This window comes from Entelurus aequoreus, linkage group LG03 (genome assembly GCF_033978785.1).
Source record: "Entelurus aequoreus isolate RoL-2023_Sb linkage group LG03, RoL_Eaeq_v1.1, whole genome shotgun sequence".
In the NCBI taxonomy this organism is placed as follows: domain Eukaryota; kingdom Metazoa; phylum Chordata; class Actinopteri; order Syngnathiformes; family Syngnathidae; genus Entelurus; species Entelurus aequoreus.
The window spans coordinates 36602829-36610115 of NC_084733.1; the positions used below are offsets into that span (position 1 = coordinate 36602829).

General features: G+C 46.7%; 1 pseudogene; it reads right to left on the reverse strand.

Moving 5' to 3' along the window:
• Positions 1 to 3615: 3615 nt before the first annotated feature.
• LOC133645635 (uncharacterized) lies at positions 3616 to 6859 on the reverse strand (annotated as a pseudogene).
• Positions 6860 to 7287: the final 428 nt, after the last annotated feature.

Below are 7287 nucleotides of genomic sequence, written 5' to 3' on the forward strand. Positions count from 1 at the left end.
ATATAAATAAACTTTGATTGATTGATTGATTGATTGATATATACTGTTGAGTTTGATATTCTTAAAACTGAGAATAGGGGTAAAAAAAGCATGGTCTTGAGTGTCATGTATCGATGTAACAATAAAAGGAGGAATCCAGTTATCGTCTCAACAAGCTGTTCTATTCACAGTGTCACAGCTACTTTAAGTGCTAACTGCTAGCCTCAGGTAGGTAACATGAAGATGCGCCATGATGATATCACATCTGCAACTACAAAAACTATGCCAACCCGTACATATCACAACCTGGAGGGCACAGAACAGCTCCATTTCAAAAAGAGAGGTAAAACAAAATTAACAAATACAAACCCCGTTTCCATATGAGTTGGGAAATTGTGTTAGATGTAAATATAATCGGAAAGCAATGATTTGCAAATCCTTTTCAACCCATATTCAATTGAATGGACTACAAAGACAAGATATTTGATGTTCAAACTCATAAACTTTATTTTTTTTTGGCAAATAATAATTAACTTAGAATTTCATGGCTGCAACACGTGCCAAAGTAGTTGGGAAAGGGCATGTTCACCACTGTGTTACATGGCCTTTCCTTTTAACAACACTCAGTAAACGTTTGGAAACTGAGGAGACACATTTTTTTAAGCTTTTCAGGTGGAATTCTTTCCCATTCTTGCTTGATGTACAGCTTAAGTTGTTCAACAGTCTGGGGGTTTCCGTTGTGGTATTTTAGGCTTCATTCAAATCCCAGCCGAGTCATACCAAAGACTATAAAAATGGGACCCATAAACTCCCTGCTTGGCACTCAGCAACAAAGGGTTGGAGTTGGGGGTTAAATCACCAAAATGATTCCCGGGCGCGGCGCCGCTGCTGCCCACTGCTCCCCACTGCTCTCCAAGGGGATGGGACAAATGCAGAGGACAAATTTCACCACATCTAGTGTGTGTGTGACAATCATTGGTACTTTAATCTTTAATCTTAATAATGCGCCACACATTTTCAATGGGAGACAGGTCTGGACTACAGGCAGGCCAGTCTAGTACCCTCACTCTTTTACTATGAAGCCACGTTGATTAACACATGGCTTGGCATTGTCTAGCTGAAATAAGCAGGGGCGTCCATGGTAACGTTGCTTGGATGGCAACATATGTTGCTCCAAAACCTGTATGTACCTTTCAGCATTAATGGAGCCTTCACAGATGTGTAAGTTACCCATGTCTTGGGCACTAATACAACCCCATACCACCACAGATGCTGACTTTTCAACTTTGCGCCTATAACAATCCTGATGGTTCTTTTCCTCTTTGGTCCGGAGGACACGACGTCCACAGTTTCCAAAAACAATTTGAAATGTGGACTCGTCAGACCACAGAACACTTTTCCACTTTGTATCAGTCCATCTTAGATGAGCTCAGGCCCAGCGAAGCCGACGGCGTTTCTGGGTGTTGTTGATAAACGGTTTTCGAGGAGAGTTTTAACTTGCACTTACAGATGTAGCGACCAACTGTAGTTACTGACAGTGGGTTTCTGAAGTGTTCCTGAGCCCATGTGGTGATATCCTTTGCACACTGATGTCGCTTGTTGATGCAGTACAGCCTGAGGGATGGAAGGTCACGGGCTTAGCTGCTTACGTGCAGTGATTTCTCCAGATTCTCTGAACCCTTTGATGATATTAGGGACCGTAGATGGTGAAATCCCTAAATTCCTTGCAATAGCTGGTTGAGAAAGGTTTTTCTTAAACTGTTCAACAATTTGCTCACACATTTGTTGACAAAGTGGTGACCCTCGCCCCATCCTTGTTTGTGAATGACTGAGCATTTCATGGAATCTACTTTTATACCTAATCATGGCACCCACCTGTTCCCAATTTGCCTGTTCACCTGTGGGATGTTCCAAATAAGTGTTTGATGAGCATTCCTCAACTTTATCAGTATTTATTGCCACCGTTCCCAACTTCTTTGCCTCGTGCTGCTGGCATCAAATTCTAAAGTTAATGATTATTTGCAAAAAAAAAAAAGTTTATCAGTTTGAACATCAAATATGTTGTCTTTGTAGCATATTCAACTGAATATGGATTGAAAATGATTTGCAAATCATTGTATTCCGTTTATATTTACATCTAACACAATTTCCCAACTCATATGGAAACGGGGTTTGTAGAAGGAACATTCATAGATAAATAAAGTGACAACATCGGACAAGCAGAAATTAACAGAGCCATGTTTGTTTGCAGTGAATGTCACTGATTCTTCTTCTTCTACTTCCGTTTACGGTATGTGCTGCGCATGTCAAAATAAAGTGATCCTATTTAGGATGTGATGCATGAAAACGCACGTGAAAACTGGATTTTCTTTATCAAGGTTCAAGTACAAAGTAACAATCTAATTCAAATTATGATCAGATAAAATACATATTGCCCATGTACACATGGCTGATGTAGTATTACATTTACCTTATGGGGTCAGTGTTCTTAGCCACCACAGTACATACCAAGCAAAAACCAAATAAACTCAACACATAAGAAAGTCACATTGTCCCGCATTCCTTGGTAAAAGGTTTTTTATTGCCTCCTTCTTAAATCAATCATTCCTACAAATACCCACAACAAATAAAACAGAGCATACATTTACACAATACTCATCAAATATGTGGCATTTTGAAATACCACATTGTTTTGATGTGTCTCCTGCAAAGGAAAAACAGCCGGAATAGGTCGAAGGCAGTGTTCACTTTTCTAAATATTTGATCAGATGACATTTTTAAGTGTGTTCCTGTGTGTACAGGAATATGTAAATACATATTTTTCACCTGGAGTCTTATCTTAATGTTTTATTTCATTTTATTGTGGTTGCTTGAAAATAAGTAAAAACTAAAGTGCATCCATTCTATTTTCTCCTGCTAATCTTAGTTGGGGTTGCGGCAGTAGCCGCAATAGGGATATCTATGTGCATAACTTCAGAAGTCACTTGGCGATGGTCCCCTGACTATTTAAATTCATGTTGAACCCAGAACACTACTGTGATTAGTTTGCAACTCCAGCGCCATAGACTTAAATTATGCATGAGACATTTGTCTAATTTGGGGGTCGGCAACCCGCAGCTCTTTAGCGCCGCCCTAATGGCTCCATCGAGCTTTTTAAAAAATGCATGAAAATAGAAAAAGATGTGTTAAAACATTTTTTTTTTTTTAATATGATTTCTACAGGAGGAAAAACATGGCACAAACCTTCCTAATTGTTGGAAAACCCACTGTTTAATATGTTTGTGTTTATGCTTTACTGATGAGAGTATTTGGCGAGCGCCGTTTTATCCTACTAATTTCGATGGTCCTTGAACTCACCGTAGTTGTGCGGACTTTGACGCAAATATTTGTTTACATGTATAGCTTTCTCCGACGCTGCCACAGAAACACACTCCTTCTTTGTCTCAATGTGTCCACCAACGTTGTATGCTGTGCGTGAATGCACAAAGGTGAGCTTTGTTGATGTTATTGACTTGTGTGGAGTGCTCATCAGGCATATTTGGTCAATGCATCACTGCAAGCTAATCGATGCTAACATATTATTTAGGCTACCTGCTTGAAAGATACATCTCCTGGATGCACTGGGACACATCATCAGTGATGTATCCTGGATTCATCGGGTGTTTCGGGTCTCACAACATCATACACCCTCGTCCAGGCGACCCAGCCGGGGTGATCAAGTCCCTGCTTGTGTCCCAGTATCAACCCACGGATCTGCCCTTTTCAGCCACAACCACCTCGTGGCTTTCTCTGCCGCTTCACTTGCGGATTGAATGGCCCTGCTTTTGGCCGCCCCTGTGACTCCCAATCGGCCAAGCACTTTGCAGAGGGAGCGTCCTGCAAAGCCACGGCAGCCAACTTCTATTGGCTCATAGAAAGTCCTCCAGCCCCTGCCCCTGCAGTCCTCCACCATATCCTGATACTTGGCACGTTTCCTTTCGTTGGCTTACTCAATCCGCTCCTCCCAAGGCACTGTTAGTTCCAGCATGATGAGGTGTTTTGAAGCCTCTGAGATGATGATCATGTCTGGCCGTAGAGATGTTTTTGCAATGTGCTGGGGGAACCTCAGTTGTTTTCCCAGGTCAACGTGTAGCTGCCAATCAGCGGCTGTGTGAAGGAGTCCTGTTGTTGTCTTTGGACGTGCACAAGGTCTCTCTCCAGCTTTGATGAATGAGATTGCCTTCTTTGGCGCATGATGTTGCTTGCTGGTGCTGATGGCTGAGGCTATGCTCTCAGCAACTGCTTTGAGTACCTGGTCATGACACCAGCGATAGCGACCATCAGCCAGAGACTTTGGGCAACTGCTAAGGAGATGTTCCAAGGAGCCTCTTCCGGAGCAAAGGAAGCAGGAGGGTGTCTCGCTCTTCCCCCAAACATGGAGGTTTGCTGGGCTGGGGAGGGAATCATAGACTGCTGCCACGAGGAACCGGACGCGGTGGAGGTCTGCCTGCATGATGTTTGACCAGGTGACTTTGCACTGCAACGTGCCCTCCCATCTTGTCCATGCCCCCTGTTGCCGGAGTCCCACTATCCTGCCCACTCGCTCTTCCTCCAAGCCTGCTCGGACTTCCTCCTGGAGTAGATGTCGTCTGTCTTTTCCCCGGGCCTGGCCGACTTGGGTCTTTGAAAAGTAGCCCAAGCCTGCTCTCCCTGTTGCTATGGCCCCAACCAGTGCCTTTTGCCTAAGGCGTGACTCCACCCCCACTGCCTTTTCTGCCTTCCACTTCCTTCCTGTCCTCACTTCAATCCCGGCTGATGACACCTTGCAGTCCCTGGAGTCTCTGTACTGTAGGGCTTCTCTTGTGCGTGCCACCTTGAATTCTTCAGTGAGCCCACTGAAGGGTAGCTGCAGGATGTTGCTTGTCCCGTACAGAGCAGCGCTGTTGAGGCTGCAGGGGAGACCCAGCCATTTCCGCAGAAAGCTGCTGATCTTCCTCTCAAAGGATTCCACTGTTGTTACTGGGACTGCATATACAAGGAGAGGCCACAGGACTCTGGGAAGGATGGAGTGCTGGTAGATCCAGGCTTTGAATCTACCAGGTAGGCCAGACTTGTCTAATTTGGTGAGCCACCCTCCAAGCTCTTCAGTAGACTTCTGGATAGCAGCAGAGTCATTCAGGCTGGAGTCAAAGAGCTTTCCAAAGCTCTTGACTGGTTGCTCCGTGATGGATGGAATGACCGTTCCTGAGATTGTGAATTGGAATTTGTTGACCACCTTCCCCTTCTTCAGCACCATGGACTTTGACTTTGCGGGCTTGAAACTCAATGAGCCTCTCCAATCCCTGCAAGATCCACCTGCTCCCTGGTACTGATGTTGTTGTGATGGTAAAGTCACCCATATAGGCTCTAATGGGGGGCTGTCGAACACCTGATCTGGACAGAGGCCCTCTGCATTCCACCTCAGCAGACTTTACCACCATATTCATTGCCAGTGTCAAAAGGACAACGGAGATGGTGCATCCTGTTATTATTCCCTTCTCAAGGCGATGCCAGTCAGAGGTTATTGACCCAGAAGTGACCCGGAGCCTGAAGTTATTGTAATAATCCAGGATCAAGTCCTTGATCTTGCTGGGAACATGGTGGCGGTGTAGCGCAAGCTCAACTAGCTTGTGTGGGATGGACCCATAGGCGTTAGTCAGGTCCAACCACAACACAGCAAGTTCCCCTCTGCTCTCATGGGCCTCTCTGATGAGCTGTGTGACGACACCGTTGTGCTCCAGACAGCCGGGAACTCCAGGAATCCCCCCCTTCTGCACTGAAATGTCGATGTAGTTGTTCTTGAGGAGAAACTCGGTCAGTCTTCGGGAGACGATGCTGAAGAACACCTTCCCTTCCACACTCAGAAGTGATATAGTCCGAAAATGGTTGATGTTTTTCGAGTCCTCCTCCTGGGGGATCCAAACTCCCTCTGCACACCTCCAGTGGTCAGCCACTCTCCCCCTTCGCCAGATCACCTTCAAGGTCTTCCACCTTCAAGGTCTTCCACAGATGCTTGAGAAGCCCTAGACAGCGTGGCGAAGTTGGTAGAGTGGCCGTGCCAGCAATCGGAGGGTTGCTGGTTACTGGGGTTCAATCCCCGCCTTCTGCCATCCTAGTCACGTCTGTTGTGTCCTTGGGCAAGACACTTCACCCTTTGCCCCTGATGGGTGCTGGTTAGCTCCTTGCATGGCAGCTCCCGCCATCAGTGTGTGAATGTGTGTGTGAATGGGTGAATCTGGAAATACTGTCAAAGCGGTTTGAGTACCTTGAAGGTAGAAAAGCGCTATACAAGTATTTATTTGTAGACGAGGTAAGGTACACCACTGGGGCTCGGGGAAGATGCTGAGCGGGCTGCCTTGATGACCTCTTCAACCTCCTTCAAACTGGGCTCTGTCAACTGGAACTCTACCGTTGGTGGCGCAGGGCTAATGAGCGCTCTGTTGGGTCCTAGATCTTGTCCCCTCAGTGGGTCGCTCATGGTATTCTGGAGGAAGCGATTCACTTCCTCTCTTGGGCACTCAAGCCGGCCACTGCGCTTGTCCCTGAGCAGCTGTTTAGCAAACCGAAAGGGGTTGGCAATGAAGACTGCTCGCTTCCTAGCTCTCTCTCTTCCACGCCTCCTGTGCCACTCTGCTCTGCGGAGAGTTGTCAGCTTCTTCCGCAGGATGTTGCGCAGCTCTTCTAAAGGTTGTTTGTCCTCCTCAGCAGCTCTCTTGAACTGTTTCCTGAGGGTTCGAAGCTCCTGGCGCAGTTGGTGTATCTTAGTGGCCCTGCGGTTCATGGTGTAGGGGGTGGCCTCAGTGTTGCCCTTCTCCATCCGTCCGAATCTTTCTGAGCCATAGCTGACGATGATGGTACTCATTGCCTGGAGCCTGCTGTCGACATCTCCTTTGGCTGTGGCTTGGATGATGTTGGACACGTCCTCATCAAACTGCAGCCACTCGCTCCGTCTGTTTGCTTGGGGCCATTTAATCCGCTGCTGTGGAACTACTCTGCTGGGATTGAGAGACTTTGGTACGTGGAGGGACTGGCATCTGTGGGGTGTCTCCTGTCAGGGCTCCTCCTGCGTCTCACCAGGTCCAGGACCTGTGCGTTGAACCTCGCTCTCCCGCTCCAAACATTTCATTATGGCCTGATGGATTCTTAAGCCACATTGATTTTTGCACAGTTTGCCGCAGATACATGTCATACTCGTAGTCAGTTCGTTTGCGGGGGTCGTTAACCTTTGGTCCGTCCGATTGGAGATCTCATCCTCCCCCCCTCTCGGGATCTCCTGGGGGTATTGCTCTG